Source organism: Sciurus carolinensis, unplaced genomic scaffold (genome assembly GCF_902686445.1).
Source record: "Sciurus carolinensis unplaced genomic scaffold, mSciCar1.2, whole genome shotgun sequence".
Classification (NCBI taxonomy): domain Eukaryota; kingdom Metazoa; phylum Chordata; class Mammalia; order Rodentia; family Sciuridae; genus Sciurus; species Sciurus carolinensis.
In genome coordinates, this window is record NW_025920214.1 from 352,154 (window position 1) to 370,700 (window position 18,547).

Sequence of the window (18,547 nt, forward strand, 5' to 3'; positions counted from 1 at the left end):
TGGAGATTTATAGAGTATTTAATCCATCATCGAGTGAATATACTTTTTTCTCAGCAGATCATGGATTCTTCTCCAAAACAGACCATATGTTATGCCACAAAGAAGCCATTTGTAAATACAAAAAAAAAATAGAGATACTACCCTGCATCCTATCAGATCATAATGGAATGCAATTAGAAATGAATGATAAAATAATGAACAAAAACTACTCATAAATCTGGAAACTAAATAATATGATATTGAATGATGCGATGATAACAGAAGACATCAGGGAAGAAATAAGAAAATTCTTAGAGATAAATGGGAGCAATGACACAACATATCAAAATCTCTGGGACACTCTGAAAGCAGCAATAAGAGGAAAGTTCATTGCATTGAGCTCATACATTAAAAAAATAAAAAGTGAACAACTAAATGACCTAACATTACATCTCAAAGCCCTAGAAAAAGAACAGATCAACACCAAAAATAGTAGCAGACAGGAAATAATTAAAATCAGAGCTGAAATCAATGAAATTGAAACAAGAGAAACAATTCAAAAAACTGACAAAACAAAAAGATGGTTCTTTGAAGAAGTAAGCAAAATTGATAAACCCCTAGCCACACTAACAAAGAGAAGGAGAGAGAAAACTCAAATTACTAGAATTTGTGATGAAAGAGGAAAGATCACAACAGACACCATTGAAATACATAACATAATTAGAAGCTACTTTGAAAATCTATACTCCAACGAAATAGAAAATATCAAAGACATTGAAAAATGTTTAGAGACATATGACCCTCCCAAACTGGATCAGGAAGATGTGCACAATCTAAACAGATCAATTTCAAGCACCAAAATAGAAGAAGCTGTCAAAAAGCCTACCAACCAAGAAAAGCTCAGGACCAGATGGATTTTCGGCCAAATTCTACAAGACCCCAAAGTATTCGAGGAAATAGAAAAGGAGGGAACCCTTACAAATTCATTCTATGAGGCTAGTATCACTCTGATACCAAAACCAGACAAAGACACATCAAGGAAAGAAAACTTTAGACCAATATCCCTGATGAACACAGATGCAAAAATCCTTAACAAAACACTGGCAAATTGCACAAAAATATATTAAAAAGATAGTGCACAACAATCAAGTGGGGTTTATCCCAGGAATGCAAGGTTGGTTCAACATCCAGAAATCAATGGATGTAATTCATCACATCAATAGGCTTAAAGTTAAGAATCACATGATTATTTCAATAGATGCTGAGAAACTGTTTGATAGAATACAGCACGCCTTCATGCTTAAAACACTAGAAAAAAATAGGAATAGGAGGAACATACCTCAACATTGTAAAGGCTATCTATGCTAAGCCCACAGTCAACATCATTCTTAATGGAGAAAAACTGAAAGCATTCCCTCTAAAATCTGGAACAAGTCAGGGATACCCTCTTTCTCCACTTCTATTCAACATCATACTTGAGACACTTGCCAGAGCAATTAGACAGAACAAAGAAAATTAAAGGGATACAAATAGGAAAAGAAGAACTAAAACTGTCACTCTTTGCTGAGGACATGTTCCTATATTTATAAAATCCAAAAAACCCCACTAGAAAACTTCTAGAACTAATAAATGCATTCAGCAAAGCAGCAGGACATAAAATCAATATGCATAAATCTAATGCATTTCTATTCATAAGTGATGAATCCTCTGAAAGAGAAATTGGGAAAACCACTCCATTCACAGTAGCCTCAAAAAAAAAAATACTTGGGAATTAATCTAACAAAAGAGGTGAAAGACCTCCACAATGAAAACTACAGGACATTAAAGAAAGAAATTGAAGAAAACCTTTGAAGATGGAATTATCTCCCATGTTCTTGGATAGGCAGAATTAACATTGTCAAAATGGCCATTCCACCAAAGGTGCTATACAGATTCAATGCAATTCCAATTAAAATCCCAATGACATTCCTCATAGAAATAGAGAAAGCAATCATGAACTTCATCTGGAAGAACAAGAGACCTCAAATAGCCAAAACAATCCTGAGTAGAAAAAGTGAAACAGGAGGTATCACAATGCCAGTCATTAAACTATACTTACAGAGCAATAGTAACAAAAACAGCATGGTATTGGCACCAAAATAGACAGGCAGACCAATGGTACAGAATAGAAGACACAGAGGAAAAAAACACATAAATACAGTCACCTCACACTAAACAAAGGAACCAAAAACATACAATGGAGAAAAGATAGCCTGTTCAACAAATTCAATGAATGGTGCTGGCAAAACTGGAAATCCATTTGCAGTAAAATGAAATTAAACCTCTATCTCTCACCCTGCACACATCTCAACTGACATGGATCAAGGACATAGGAATGAGACCAGAGACCCTGCACCTAATAGAAGACAAAGTAGGCCCGAATCTTCATCATGTTGGCTTAGGATCAGACTTCCTCAACAAGACTCCCAAAGCACAAGAAATCAAAGCAAGAATCAATAAATGGAATGGACTCAGACTAAAAAGCTTTTCTCAGCAAAGGATACAATCAAGAATGTGAAGAGAGAGCCTACAGAGTGGGAGAAAATCTTTTCCACATCTTATCTCCAAAATTTATAAAGAACTTACAAATCTTTACACCAAAAACACAAAGAACGCAATCAATAAATGGGTCAAGGAACTGGACAGACACTTTACAGAAGAAGACACACAGGCAATTAATAAATATATGAAAAAGTATTCAAAATCTCTAGTAGTTAGAGAAATTCATATTAAGACAACTCTAAGATTTCATCTTACTCCAATTAGAATGGCTATTTTCAAGAACACAAACAATAATAGATGTTGGCGTGGATGTGAGGAATTAGGCACACTTTTACATTGCTGGCAGAGTTGCAAATTGGTCCAACCACTCTGGAAAGCAGTATGGAGAATCCTCAGAAAACTTGGAATGGACCCACCTTTTGATCCCGTTATTCCACTCCTTGGTTTATACCCAAAAGACTTAAAATCAGCAAACTACAGTAACACAGCCACATCACTGTTTATAGCAGCTCAGTTCACAATAGCTAGATTGTGGAACCAACCTAGATGCCCTTCAATAAATGAATGGATAAAGAAAGTCTGGTATATATAAACAATGGAATACTATTCAGCCATAAAGAATAATAATATTATGGTGTTTGCAAATAAATGAATGTAATTGGAGAATATCATGCTAAGTGAAATAAGCCAAGCCCAAAAAACCAAATGCTGAATGTGTTCCCTGATAAGTGGAGAATGATACATAATGGAGTGTGGGGGTGGGGAATGAGAGAATAATGGGGGAACTTTAGAATATGTAGAAGGAAATGATAGGGAGAGAGATATGAACAATGGTGGAATGAGACAGACCTCATTACCCTATGTAAATGTACGATTACATGAATGGTATGAATCTACATCGTGTACAACCATAGAAACAAAATGATTTACCCCATTTGTGTACAATGAATCAAAATGCAGTCTGTAAAAAATCAAAAGAGAAATTTAAAAAATGATGTCTACAGGTTTGAGCTAAACCTGACCCTACTAGAGAGTCAATTCCCCCACCCTCCAAAATGCCCCTGGCTCATACTCAATGGGGGCTGAATGAAGGATGGTTAGCACTTTGAGAACAAAATAATGGTTTTGTTCTCAGATGGAGTGAACAGAGGCCCTCTCCCATTCCCTTCTTCCCTAGGTGTTGCCTTCTTTCCCTTCTGAGTGGTGTCCCCCTGCTGTCCTTGGTGGAGGATTACCTGATCCCAGAAACTTCTACCTAGCAACTTGTCAAAGTACCTCCCAAATGAAGTTTGTTGTGTTCTACCGCCATCTTGTGGTCATGATTTTGTATGTGCTCAGTCCCCAAATCAGAACTCACTACAACACATGAGGAGGATGGGATTTTGTTGGAGAACAAGAAATTAGTGCTGAGTCTATCCAGTCAGTAAAACAGTCAACTGGTAAAAAAAAAAAAAAATCCTATGCAGCTATAGCATTGGAACTTGATTGTTAGAATGCCTCTGTGTATCAGGCATCATGGAGATTTCCTTGAATAAATAGTGGTGTACCTAGAAGTAGACTTAAAGGTGGTCGCTCTTCAGAACATCTTTCATCATATCATCATGGCAGCAACAGCATTAATAAGGGTCATATCAAAAAGAACTTTCCTGAAGCATTTACTTCCAGTGCAAAACAAAGCTTTATCTGGTGTTTCTTCTCTTTCAGATGAAGAGAAGTAAAAGTAGAGCTTGCTTTGACATTTAATGGCAGGACAATAGTATGCTACCACCTATCTGTGGATATCCCATATGAACAAAAACAATCTATCCCTCAGTCAGATCCTGTGCACAATATTGAAGAAACACGTGATCTGGTGCTAAAATCCAGATTAGAAGAAAAATGTGAATGCCTTGAGCAAAGACCAATGATAGAAAAACTTAGCAAAAGGTTCTTTAGTACTAAGCATCATTGATATCATCATGGACAGTGTCACAGAAGTTGTAAGAATCCAAATCCTCCAAAAGACAGATGATATTGAGATTCTTGGGAAAATCAAAGAAAAATGTAATCCAGTGTCTGCCTCATTTGTCATTTGAGAAAATGTAATCTGATATATTCACTAATATGTTATGTGGTAAAATAATAAAATGTATTTTCATGTTAGATATGTATTTATTAATTCTGGACTGTACATTTTTATTTAGAGAAACTAGTTCATCTTATTTTTCTTTTGAGAAGTTAAAGGCTACCACTTATTTTTATTTATCTAGTATGAGTATTTTTACATCATCAGGCAAACATTATTATTATATAACAAAATATGCATGCTTCTTCTGAGAAAAAAAAGGACACCTCTGTGTCAGTCTGGCATGCCATTGTTCATTGCTGTGCTGCACAATACACTTTTTGCACTCTTCCCCTGTGCCTCACTGACCTGACTGAGCAATAGCAGCAGTATTTGAGTGAATTCACACCATTACAGCTGACCTTTGGAGACAAAGGCACCAAGCTGCCTGATGAAGGAGGACAGCCAAAATTGTGGTTCACACAACAGGTAGACACTGGAATTTGTAAGATCAGTACATCTGAATAGAAAAGAGGGGGTGTGTCTCTGAAATGAGGATGGACTACCACTAAATCTATAATATGTTATAGTGGGCAGAGCTCCCTGTAGCTAGGTTGAGGGTTTGAGATACTCGGATATGTGAGGATATCCTCATCTGTGGAGACCTGTAAGCAAGTAGATGAGGCAGAGACAAGCCTGGAAGATGGAGGAGAAGCCTTTGCAAGCACGATCTGCTTGATGCCTCTCTGCAAAAAGCCTTTGCTGTTGTGACATTTATGATGTTGCAGGTGTCATCATTCTATTCCCATCTCCAGAGTTATGTTCCAATCCCTTGACCTGAACTAGCTAGTGTTACTTCAAGTGAACACATGCAAAGAAGCCTAAAGCTCCGCCCAATACAGGACTCTGAAGGTGACTGCTGTCTTTACAGGTGCTTCAAATCATGAGATGTACTAGCCTTAATGGAAGAAACTTATCATCAGGAGGACACAGAGAGGAGACTGGAGACCACACTCCAGAATGAAACATTCCATGGAGGGGAGCACTCTGGAGAGGATTGGTGCTCTCTAGAGGAAATTACAACATGGTAACAGCTTTATAGGGACTGAGATATTTTACCCCTTGCTTTGTCAATAATAATGCAGAACGTAATAAAGACAGATAAGGCAGAAAGGGAGAGTTTAGAAGGAGGGTCAGTCCTGGCAAGGAGAATACCCATCCTTAATTACCCAGACATGGAACCAAAAAGGACTGCCTGTCTGTATAGAATGTGTTTGGCAGGGAGCAAGTTTCAACTAATAGGGGATGAAATTAAATATTTGGATGCCATAGTACATCATTGTAAGTGGTGTCCTTACCACAGTATCCTGTATAATTAGAGAAAAAATTGGGAATGCTCTGGACATCTGTTCATATATATGCATTTTCTTGATTTGCATTTTTATGACTTACAAGGTCACTTAAGTTACATTAGGTCTCATAATGGCATAGGAATAGTCATTGGAAAATGTTAGCTAAGCCCATAGATTTTCTCCACCACTTTGAAATATAGAAGTGGGCTTATTATAAGACATAGACAGAACTCTTCATAAGCAAAAACTTTGATATGAACAAGAGGAGTTTTTCAGACCCTAAGATAAAAGATGGTTCTAAATTGGTTGATCTTTGGTGATTCATTGGACCAATAACAACAAATAAAAGAATCAGATTATTCTCCTTTTTGGGCTTTCCAATTAGAGATAGTATTATCTATCTCTGATCACTGCCCATGACGGGGAATTCTGTCCCACTTAGAGATTCTGCTGTCATGAATGGCCCCTTCTAGCAGAAACACTCCCTTTTTACCATATTACTTCTGGTTTTAACCCAAAAGTAAATAACAACTGGCTCTGTCACACAGGGTACCGAAATTTCCCTAATCCCAGATAGCACTCATGCATTTAATGGACAAAACAAGAAGATAATACCTGTCTGGAACAAGTACAGATCAATTTATGGGCTAGTTTTGCAAAGAAAATGCTCCTGTTCTGGTTGCTCCACTCTTACACAATATAATTCACTTTTTACTGAATATGAAACAGATCTCTTTAGCTTGTGTATAACCTAACTGAGGGTTTTTATGTACTTTTTCTATGGTACAAACCAGGTAACCTTCTTGTACAGGTTTGGGTGGGATATACACCACAATAGCAGCACAAGAAAGCACTTAAAGATTATGGCCTGTCTCAGGAGTCTTATATAAAAGAAGGAGTGCTTATCCCTACCATCTCACCTTTCAGTTAGTGGGTATGGTTCTATTAAAAGACACTGCTAATGATAGGAGGCTAAATATAGACTATAGAGAGTGACATAAGTCTGTTTTCTTTATTAGAGCAAGTGAAACAGATATTGTTGCCTTAATAGATGTCATTCAACAAGACAACTACAACAAAAATTTTCTATTAAATCTGGTACAGGTATTATTGTCTTCTATTGTTATTTAGAGTTATGGACTTGAATAACATGTTCTAGTCAGTAAAAGTTTCACAGGTGAGTCAACACTTTGCCTTCACCTTTAAGAGTCAATACTATACCTTTACTCAATTGCTCATTGGGTGCTCGTTTTAGCCACCATGTTCAAAATGCCTGAAAAGACCTGAAAAGAACAATTTTATGGGAGGGAAAGCTTATTTGGGACTCATGGTTTCAGAGATCTCATTCTATAGACTGTTGGATCAGTTGCTCTTGACTTGAGATGAGGCAAAACAACATGGTAGAAGAGTGTATTGGAGGAAAGCAGCTCAGGAATTGAAGATCAGGCAACAGAGAGATCTCCCCTCACCACGGACAAAATGTAGGCCCCCAAAATATGCCCCCAATGAACCATCTACCCAGCCACACCCTATGTGCCTACAGTTACTATCCAGTTCATCCATCCAAGTGGATTTATCCACTGATTAATTTAAGGCTATTATAACCCAATGAGTTCACCTCTAAACATTGTTGAATTGTCTCACACATGAGCTTTTGGGGGACATCTCATATCAAAACCGTAACAGTACTGAAATAGCCCTTCAGTCAGGCAGTATTTTTCTACAGGACATCCACACCACCTGCAAAATTTCACCAATAACAAAGATTTGTCCTTATATCAGTGACATCCTCCTCACCACACAGGATCAAATCTCTGTGTCATAGGTCATTTGGAAGTGGAATAAACAAATTCACTAATAGTAAAGTATACTTCTGTTAACTTTGGTGTCTACATTTGGAATTCAGAAGGGTGAACTTTTCCCAATCTGATAAGAGACAATGGTACACCATTCACACTGATAAAGAAACCACAACATTTGATAGTAATGATTGAACTCTAGTGCAATACATCCCTCACTTCCCATATTTGCTGGCCCCTTTCAAGGCATCTTTTGAGTCACCTGTACACTCTGTTTTTCACTGGAGATCTGAGAAACAATAGATACAAGATAAGCAAAAGATGTCATTATTTCAGCTCTTTCACTAGTGGCCCCAGGATGGAACTTACTGGAGGCTCTTTATCAAACAGTTAAATCCCTATCCATGGGCTTTTGTTGTAAGTAATTCCCAGACACAACCCAAAGTACTCACCATTAGATAGTCACATCCTGGTAGCAAACAGAGCATTCATTGAAATGTAAATCCTTATTGAGGTAGAACAAATGACCCCATGGACCAGGTTTCCTACTATGCCCTGGGTAGTTGAGAAAGATGCTCAAAAAACCAGTTTGGCAACAGAGACCTGTTTATTAAAAAATGACATCTTAAGGGCTCAGAAAAGCTTGGTCCTACTAGAATAACATAACTGTATGAGGAAAGAGTCACATAACCTGTCAGTGAAGTCAACTTGTCAAACACTTTCCCTCCCAGAATTGCAGTTGGCTCTTGCTCAAAAGGGACTGGATGGAGGATGAGCCATTCTCTCAAAACAAGAGAACCAATGTTTTCTTTATCAGTGGACTGAGAACAAGGGATAAGCAAGGCAAACAATGAACAACCACAGACTCCTTTATTAAAATACTACAATTTGTATGTACAAGTTAGATCAAAGTTCTCAATAGGCCAGGCTGCATGCAAAATAGAGAACACCTTTGAGTTTTTTCCTTTAAGTTTCTTATTTTTCATCAACTCCTGGTCAGTGACTAATGGGCTGAGAACTTCATCAAAAGCAGGTAAAATTAAGATTGGAAAGCAGAAGACCAAGACATTTTGAATAAGAAGATGTGGGAGAAAAAAAATCTACATAGTATCATCTGTGCTGATTATCTCTCTCTACACCATAACCTAGCTCATAGCAAACAGGAATTGGAGGAGGTGTGATGATGGAACATGGAGGTTGATGAACCATCCCAACTATCAAAATAGTTTTAAGTCTCTTGAAAGATGGAAGTTTCTAGAACTTTGAGAAGAGCCTACCCTTTTGTTGAGCTCACAAAAGGCGGGTTTCCTGAAGTTTTGGAAATCAACTGTTAATGAGTAATCAACCCAACAGAGAAGAATTTACACAAAGCCATTAGTGACTGTGCTGTGTGCCAGTTGGATGGAGACTTGAACTACTGGCTAGGTAGATATATTTACAGAAGGGGCCCACATAAGAATGTAAAATCTAGTCTACTTCATTTGGTCTTTCTTTGAAGTGGCAGGAGCTACTAAATATGTCCTAACAATATAACAATATACTCACTGACTCACTAGGGCTTAGCTATGAAGGCACTGATCTCTGCTAATGTTAATGAGCTATTAATAAATTACCTTTTTCACTCTTTTGGAATACATAATTCACCCAGTCAGATTAAGGCTTCCATCTCTGGGAAAAACAAATGTAATAATGGGAATTAAAAAATATTATTTACTTTCCAAAGAAAATGAAGACATTGGTTTACAAATACATGGAATTCATTATATAACTACTAGATATTCTAATTCTTAAAGCTGCCATTTGGTGATTGACACCGTCCAGTGGAGTCAATTTGGCACGGGAGACAAACGAGTAGCGAGTCTCTTGAATTTGAAAGGGTTTATTGGTGATTCAGGAACCCGGGAACACCAGCACTCGAGGAGAGCTGGCTTATATCCCCTCCAGGAGGCGAAGGGTAGGGCCAACACTAGTTAAGTGAAGACCAGGCGAGGAGCTAGCTGTCCAAGCACGGTAAAGGTCAAAACAAGCAGGCTTGAGCAGGAGCACTCAGGAACACATGTGCATGCATTGTGTGCGTGGACTTAATTGAATACAGCCAATGATAAAACACCTGGGTGTGTTTATGTTAACCGACTTCCTCACCGCCAATGTGATCAAAACAACTCCTGGCTGGCTGTCAGGCGCCATCTTGGCGTAGTCCGTATGGCATAGCCCCCAACATCTCCCCCTTCCTTATATGAAATGAAAATGAAGCTGGCAGGGATGGTGTCTGTCTTAGGTCCCGGGAATCAACATTCTGTCCTTACCCATCATCAAAGGATACCAAAGCGGGATTGGCCCTTCTGTCTTAGGTTGGTACAGTGTTTTCCTGTGGTTACCCGTCTTTGACTACTGATCCAGCACACTAAGCCATACACTGGGAGATTGTCCCACTTCAAGGGCGGCCATGGCCTATTTTATGATCACATTATGAGTCTGTTGACTGGCTTTGAGGCATTTTTAAATGTAGAATAGAATTAAAACAAGCACACTCAAACTTATTAGTTTGAGACTTAAGAGTCCCCCAAATTTGGTGCCAAATTGTGTTAGTTTATCTAATGCTCCTTGATAAGTTCTCCTGGTTTGACTTCCACCTTAGTGGTGTTTATGGTGAGGATTTGCTGTCGAAGCCTTGTTACCAGCTTGTCGAATCTATCTGTCCATTGTTGTGTGATCTGTGAAAATAACTGTCTAGAAAAGTTCTTATTAGAAGTCACAAAAAGGAAAGGGAGAGCTAGACATACAGGAGTACATGAAAAAACAATTGTTTCACTCTCTCTACATATTTCAGTATTAACTCCATTAACCTTTTGATCAGTGCACTTTCCTTTACTTATAGACCCTCCTTTTACAAAAGCCAGGGGGCTTATATCCGTACATGCCTTAGGCCCGCATAAGGACCAAATGGATAAGGGGTTGAAATTACCTTTATATTCCAAATTTTCTATAAAATCTTCTGTGCTTTGAGATGTGATATATATCTGATTAGGTAAATACCAAGGTCCAAAAGTCAGATTACTGGAGACCTTTTATCAGGTCCTAGGTGCTGACAAGCTTCCCATAAAGGAGGCCAAGTAATAGGCTTTTTGAAGGACTGGCAATGGCCATATGAATGGATATAAAAATCAGTCTTATTACTAATAACTTTGGGCAGATAACCGGTGACATTTGTATTGGAGTTGTTTTCCCCATCTAAGGTAATAGTTGCCAAAGTACGATTAATCAACTGCACACAAGGTGTGCCACTGACAAAGGCGAGGCATAATGCATTCTCTAGTGATAAATTCAGGGTAAACTTGGAGTCCAATGGTGGTGTGTACCTAAGGGTAACTTGCCCAGTAGATTCATTAGTGGAAAAGAACTGAGGAAAGACTGCACCACCTTGAGAGACTGGAACCAGTCAAGGCAATACCTGACTATTGTCCAAAACTGTTCACCCTGGACGAAACTCACCACCATCATCAGTAGCAGCAGGATACCCAGAAGGCTCAGCTGCATCTTGATGAACCATCTTAACTGCTCAGACTAGCCTTTCTGGAATCCAAATTGGTGTTTTTTCTTCCTGTGGAAATACACACACATGCCCTCTTCCCCAAATCAAGACCGGGGAAGGTCCTTTCCACTCTCCTGTTACAACATCTTTCCATAAAGCTTGTGGCTTTATGTCAGTGTCAACTGCAGCATGTCGATCCGCTGCTGATTTTCCTGATTTATCTAAATTTTAAAAATTTAAGGTAAAAAGGGCTATGGGTCGAGCCAATTCTAATTTGGGAATCACCTGAGTGATGCAATCACTATCAGAAAAAAATCTGTTACTCCTTAAACTCTATAAGGGCTGTGACAGCTGCTTCCATTTCCTGGCTGTCCACATGAAAAACAGCTTTTGGGTTTGGCCCCCATAGCTTGAGCTACTCCTTGGGTGACAGCAGCTGCTAGTACTTGACCCTGTATAGCTGACTCATTAGTATCTCTGCATATTTTTAAATAGGTATTGAGATCCTTATTTTTCCATGGCCTAATTGCTTCTCTGCACCATTTATTAACTTGTTCATATGCTAACTGTTTTATTAAAGGCATTGCTTGTTCTGAATCCCCAAACACTCTGCCTGCTGCTCGCAACAGACGGTCTACAAACTCTGCATATGGTTCATTTGAGCCCTGCACAACTTTGGATAATTGCCCTTGCAAGTCCCCACGACCCTGAAATGCTTTCCAAGCTCCAAAAGCAGTGGCAGCCATCCGAAGACAGACCGCTGGAAAATATGCAATCTGTTGCTGCTGTTCAGCGTATAGTCCTTGTCCCAGCAACATATCTAGGCTTCATTGATGGAAACCTGTGGCTGCGTTTCTATGAGCTGTCTCTGCACAGAGCTCTTGATTGGTTACTTTCCACATTAGATATTGTCCACCATGCAAAACTGCTCGACACATACTTGCCCAATCACTAGGAGTCAGATTAAGTGTTGCGATGGATTCCACCATACTCATGGTAAATGGAGCTTGGGGCCTATAAGTAGCGACTGCCTCTTTAAGATTTTTTACTGTTTTAAATTCTAGGGCCTGATGAAATTGCTGCCCCTGACTGTCTGCCAAGACTGGGCACGACAGTCTTAATGGACCTTCCACAGGGTCCCAGCGATCCCTGGTCTGTTTATCACTTGGGACTCCACTACAACATCTACAACATGGCCGACAAGAGTGCTTACAAAATGTTGGGTCTTCCCACCTTTCATCATAAGGGGGAGCTGAGGGGGTAATTATCTCATGGTCTTTCTTGCCCTCTAGCAACTTTTCAATGTTGACTCACTTATTTTCTAGTTCCTCCCCAGTATCTCCTTCCTCCTCAGAACCTCCTTCCTGTTCTTGGCTACTCCAGCTAACCTCCTCCTCAATCTCTTCTAGCACTTCTTCTCCTTCTTGTAATATATTTTTTGCCTCCTTTTTGTATTATCCTTTTAGACTGACCTCATGATACTTCCAAACCCATCTTTAACTACTAAATAAGTTTGATACAGGATGAACAAAGACCACACTAACAGTAGTACAAACACACAAACAACACAAAATACATGCACTCCAGAGCTCATTCACTATCCCATTTATTTTTGTCTTTCACTACCTGGCCAGCTATCCTGAGCACCTAACTCACTTAGAGACAGGGGCTACAGCTTACCTGAGCACCTAACTGCCTTAGAGACAGGGGCTACAGCTTACCTTGCTACTTACCATTTGGGTAGACAAACGGGTAGCAAGACTCTTGAATTTGACAAACACACAAGCAACACAAAACACACGCATTTTTGCACTTCACTACCTGGTCAACTATCCTGAGCACCTAACTGCCTTGGAGACAGGGACTGCAGCTTACCTCGCTACTTATCGTTTGGGTTCTTGGGAGGGGAGACGAATGCAGAGTTCCCCATATGGGCCACCATTTGACGCCATCCAGTGGAGTCAATTTGGAGTGGGAGACAAAGGAGTAGCGAGACTCTTGAATTCGAAACGGTTTATTGGTGATTCAGGAACCCGGGAATACCAGCACTCGAGGAGAGCTGGCTTATATTCCCTCCAGGAGGCGAAGGGTAGGGCCAATGGTAGTTAAGCGAAGATCAGGCAAGGAGCTAACTGTCCAATCACGGTAAAGGTCAAAACGAGCAGGCACGAGCAGGAGCACTCGGGAACACATGTGCATGCATTGTGTGCATGGACTTAATTGAATATGGCCAATGATAAAACACCTGGATGTGTTTATGTTAACCAACTTCCTCACCGCTGATGTGATCAAAACAACTTCTGGCTGGCTGCCAGGCGCCATCTTGGCATAGTCTGTGTGGCATAGCCCCCAACAGGGGATAACTATAAATAAAATTTCTAAATGAGTAGAGGTCACATGTTTTAGATCTTTAAAATTATAGTCTCAAATCTGTGTAAGTAAAATTGATGTAGATTTTGAAAATGGAATTTTGATTGCAAAGACTTGCCAAACAAATCTAACTCTATCAAATGAAAAAAAATATATATCACTTGGTCCCATAAAACAGAAATAACATAAAAATTAGGATGGCATGAAACTAAAAAGCTTCTTCACAGCAAAGGAAACAAGCATAAAGAGAGCCTACAAAATGGGAGAAATGTTTGCCCCCTGAACCTCAAACACAGTGTTAATTTCCAGGATATACAAAGAACACAAAAAACTTAGCAAAAAAACAAAAAGAAAGAAATCAGGCCACTATCATGCATTGCTTTCAATTTGCCACACACAGCAACCACTGCCATAGCGTGCTTGATGTGGTAGCCTCCACCTCAGGACACCAGACAGGACCTGGAGGCAACTGCCCACCACAGCACCACCTGCCACAGTGCTGCATCTCCAACCATGCCACCCAACACCACTGTACAGTCAGCCGTCACTGCCTCATCTCTGAAAGTGGTCACATCTAACTTGGGACATTTCTGCTGCCATCCTGGGTTACCTTTCCTGTCACCATCACCATCTTTAGTTGGGGCAGCTTCCCTCTTGGAACACCAATTAGGGCCTAAAAGTACAACATCAAAGTACATACAGGTTTATCACTGCAACTGATAACTTGGGACATGGCCACTTCCATCTAGGGACAACAACCGGGCCTAGAAGACCATCACCAAGGTCTCTGCAGGCTTGGTTACACCTGAGGTCACACTGCTAGTTGTACTAATAGCCACCATTTTGCTGCAGAAGTAAGAGAAAGTCTTGCACGTGGTTGGTAGGTTGGAAGACGGTGTGAGGGCATCTTGATCCTGGCTCTCCCAGTCAACCAGCCTGGCATCCACCAGGTTCCTAGAGTCAACTTGGGAAATACTTGCTGGGACCTGTTCCTGACTCCCTCCCCAATCTGGTATCCACCCATCACCTGATCCCACCAGTTTGGCAATCAACAGGACCCTCTGGCTCCCTAATCCCCAGATTCCCAACCAACTGTTAATCACCAACCCAGTCGAGCACTTGCAGCTATGTGGGTGGCCCATAGCCTGATACAGAACAACTCTCCATGACAGTGTCACAAGTCCCAGAGCTCAGCCCTTAGGGCCTCCAGAGAGAGAGGTTCCTAATAGGGAGGTCAAAAGGGCAGGGGCAGGAGAGATACAGTTTAGAGATTAAATTAGAGAACAGAAATTATGGGGTTGACAGGCATTTTAAGGGACTAAGACCAGGCTCCTATATCACATGAGTGGACACGAAAGGGGATTCCCAGGGTGCAGTCTTCCAACGGGGACCAGAAATCGCTATAAATCACCTCCAGGAGTTCCACCTCCATGACTAACCTTCCTGCCCTAATATCCTACATCATCCTGAGGGTGGAAATACAAGCAAATTGCAGACAACTCCACCTATTACATGAGAAGGGAAGCAGAGATTTATTGAACTCCAACAGAAACTATTGTTCAATTTTCCTTTGAGATTATTTTCTTCTTTCTTTTCTTGCTCTCATACCCTCAACATTTTTGAAACTGACTACTTTTCATGCATCAGGCTACTGAGGACTGAGGTGTCCAAATAGTGTAGTACACATTGTTGTATATTCTTTTATTTTTACATTTTTTCTTTTTCTTTTTTTTTACTCTATATACTTCCCCTCACTTATTTGTTTCCTCAGAGTCTCTTTCTCTCTTTTCTTTAAAAAAAAAAATTTTTTAATGTGGTGCTAAGAATCAAACCCAGTGCCCCACACATGCAAGGCAAGTGCTCTACCACTGAGCCCCAGTCCCAGCCCCTCTTTATCTCTTTCCTCTTGCTAGCAGCAAACTTCTTTTGATTCCTCCTTTACTCCTATGATTTAATACTGCTAGATTCTCAACTCCTACCTTATAAATGTGACATGCTACACTCCACCATTCTCTTTGTCCACCATTAGAAACTGTAAGACCCTTTTTCAAACCTGTTTATATTGTATATTGTACATGATAATTGGCACATGATTTCTATTTATTTTGACAAAACTTTAATAATCTAAATAGGGACTATTTGATTTAAGGCTGCATAGTTTTTGCATTGGGTGCTGTTAATATTGATCTTCCCCTTAAAGGTGAGGTGTTGGAAACCTGCAGGGACACTATAAGTTTATAGGGTAAAAACTCTAATACCTTGGATCTGCACTGCTAGAGGGGAAGACACAAGAACAACATGAAAAAACAAGATAAGAAAGTGTCCCAAACAAATCAAATACTATAATAATAGCATTCATCAAAAGCACAGTAGAAGATATTTCAGAGAAGGAGTTCAGAATGTCCATAGTTAAAATGATCTGCAAAGTAAAGAATGATACAAGAGAGCAAATGCAGACACCAAAAGATCACTTCAATAAAGAGATAAGAGAGCAAACCAGGTAGCAAAAGATTATTTTGAGAAAGAGAGATTCTGAAATAAAAAACAAACAGAAATGCTTGAAATAAAGGAAACAATAAACCAAATTAAAAATTCAATAGAAAGCATCACCAACAGACCAGATCACTTGAAAGACAGAACCTTAAACAATGAAGGCAAAATATATAATCTTGAAAATAAAGTTGACTATGTGAAGATGGTAAACAACCATGAACAGAACTTCCAAGAATTGCGGGGTAACATGAAAAGATGAAATTTGTCATTGGGCTAGAAGAAGGCACAGAGATACAAACCAAAGGAATGCATAATCTTTTCAGTGAAATAATATCAGAAAATTTCCCAAACTTGAAGAATGAATTGGAAAATCAAATACAAGAGGCTTACAGGAAACAAAGTGTACAAAATTACAACAGACTTACACCAAGACACATAATAATGAAAATGCTTAGCATATAGTATAAGAATAGAATTTTAAAGACCTCAAGAGAAAAGTTTCAGATTAATTATAGGCGAAAAACAATTCAGGTCTTAGCTTATTTCTCAACCCAGACCCTCAAAACTAGGAGGTCCTGGAACAATATGTACCAAGCTCTGAAAGAAAATGGATGCCAACCAAGAATCTTATATCAAGCAAAATTAAGCTTCAGATTTGATGACAACATAAACACCTTTCATGATAAACAAAAGTTAAAAGAATTTGTAACTAGAAAGCCTGCACTATAGAATATTCTCAGAAAAATATTCAATGAGGAAATGAAAAACAACAATGAAAGTCAGCAAAGGGAGGAACTACACTAAAGGAAATGACAATCAAAAGAGAAAACAAATCAAGTTAAAAAGCAAAAATAAACCAAAATAACTGGGAATACAAACCATATTTTAATAATAACCCTGAATGTTAATGGCCTAAACTCATTAATCAAAAGACATAGACTTGCACATTGGATAAAAAAATAGACCCAACATTATGCTGCCTTCAAGAGACTCATCTCATAGGAAAAAACATGCACAGACTGAAGATGAAAGAATGGGAAAACTATATGACTCACATGGACTGCATAAATAAGCAGTGGCATCCTCCCCCATATCAGATAAAGTGGACCTCAAACTAAAGTTGTTAAGAAGGGATAAAGAAAGACATTCAATACTGCTTAAGGGAATCATACATCAAGAAGACATAAAAATTGTAAATATTTATGTGCCAGACAATGGTGCATCTATATACATCAAACATATACTTCTCAATTTCAAGAATCAAATAGAACACAACACAATAGTACTGGGTGACTTTAACAACCTCTCTCACTACAGGATAGATCTTCCAAACAAAAAATTAACAAACTATAAAACTAAATAACACAAACAATAATTTAGAATTAAGACATATACATAATATTTCATCTATCATCTAGCAAATACTCTTTTTTTCTCAGCAACCTATAAATCCTTCTCTACAATAGACCATTATGCCACAAAGCAACTCTTAGCAAATTCAAAAAAATAGATATAGTATCCTGCATTCTATCAGATCATAATGGAATGAAATTAGAAATCAGTAATAAAATAAAAAATAGAAAGTACTCTAACACATGGAGCCTAAAGAATATGCTATTGAATGAAAAATGGATAGAAGGAGACATCAGGAAGGAGATTAAAAAAAAAGTCAGAAGTAAATGAGAACACTGATAAAACATATCAAAATCCCTGGGACCCTAGGAAGGCAATGCTAAAAGGAAAGCTCATTGCATTGAGCTCATTCATAAAAAGAATAAAAAGTCAACAGATAAATGACTCAATATTACATCTAAAAGAAAAAGAAGAACAAATCAACAGAAAACTGGTCAAATACAGGAAATAATTAAAATCAGGGAAGAAATCAATGAAATTGAAACAAATTAGACAATTTTTAAAAATGACAAAATGAAAACTTATTCTTTAAAAAATAAATAAAATATATAAACACTTAGCTACCCTAATGAAAAGGAGAAAGAGAAAACAAATTATTAAAATTCATGATGAAAAAGAAAGTATCATGATGGACACTATTGAAATACAGAAGATAATCAGAAACTATTTTCAAAATTTATACTTCAAAATCTCAAGAACACTGACAAATTTCTAGAGTCTTATGATCTACCCATACTGAATCAGGAGGACATACACAATTTAAACAGATCAATTTCAAGCAATGAAATTGAAGATGTCATCAAAAGCCTACCAACAAAGAAAAGCCCAGGACCAGAAAGATTCTCAGACAAGTTCTACAAGACCTTCAAAGAAGAATTAATAACAACACTCCTTAAATTGTTACATGAAACAGAAAAAGAAGGAACCCATCCAAACTCATTATATGAGGCAAGTATCACAATGATACCAAAACCAGACAAAGACACATCAAGGAAAGAAGATTCAGATCAATATCCTTGATGAA

General features: G+C 38.6%; 1 pseudogene; it reads left to right on the top strand.

Moving 5' to 3' along the window:
• Positions 1-4,121: 4,121 nt before the first annotated feature.
• Positions 4,122-4,531, top strand: LOC124975127 (39S ribosomal protein L42, mitochondrial-like; annotated as a pseudogene).
• Positions 4,532-18,547: the final 14,016 nt, after the last annotated feature.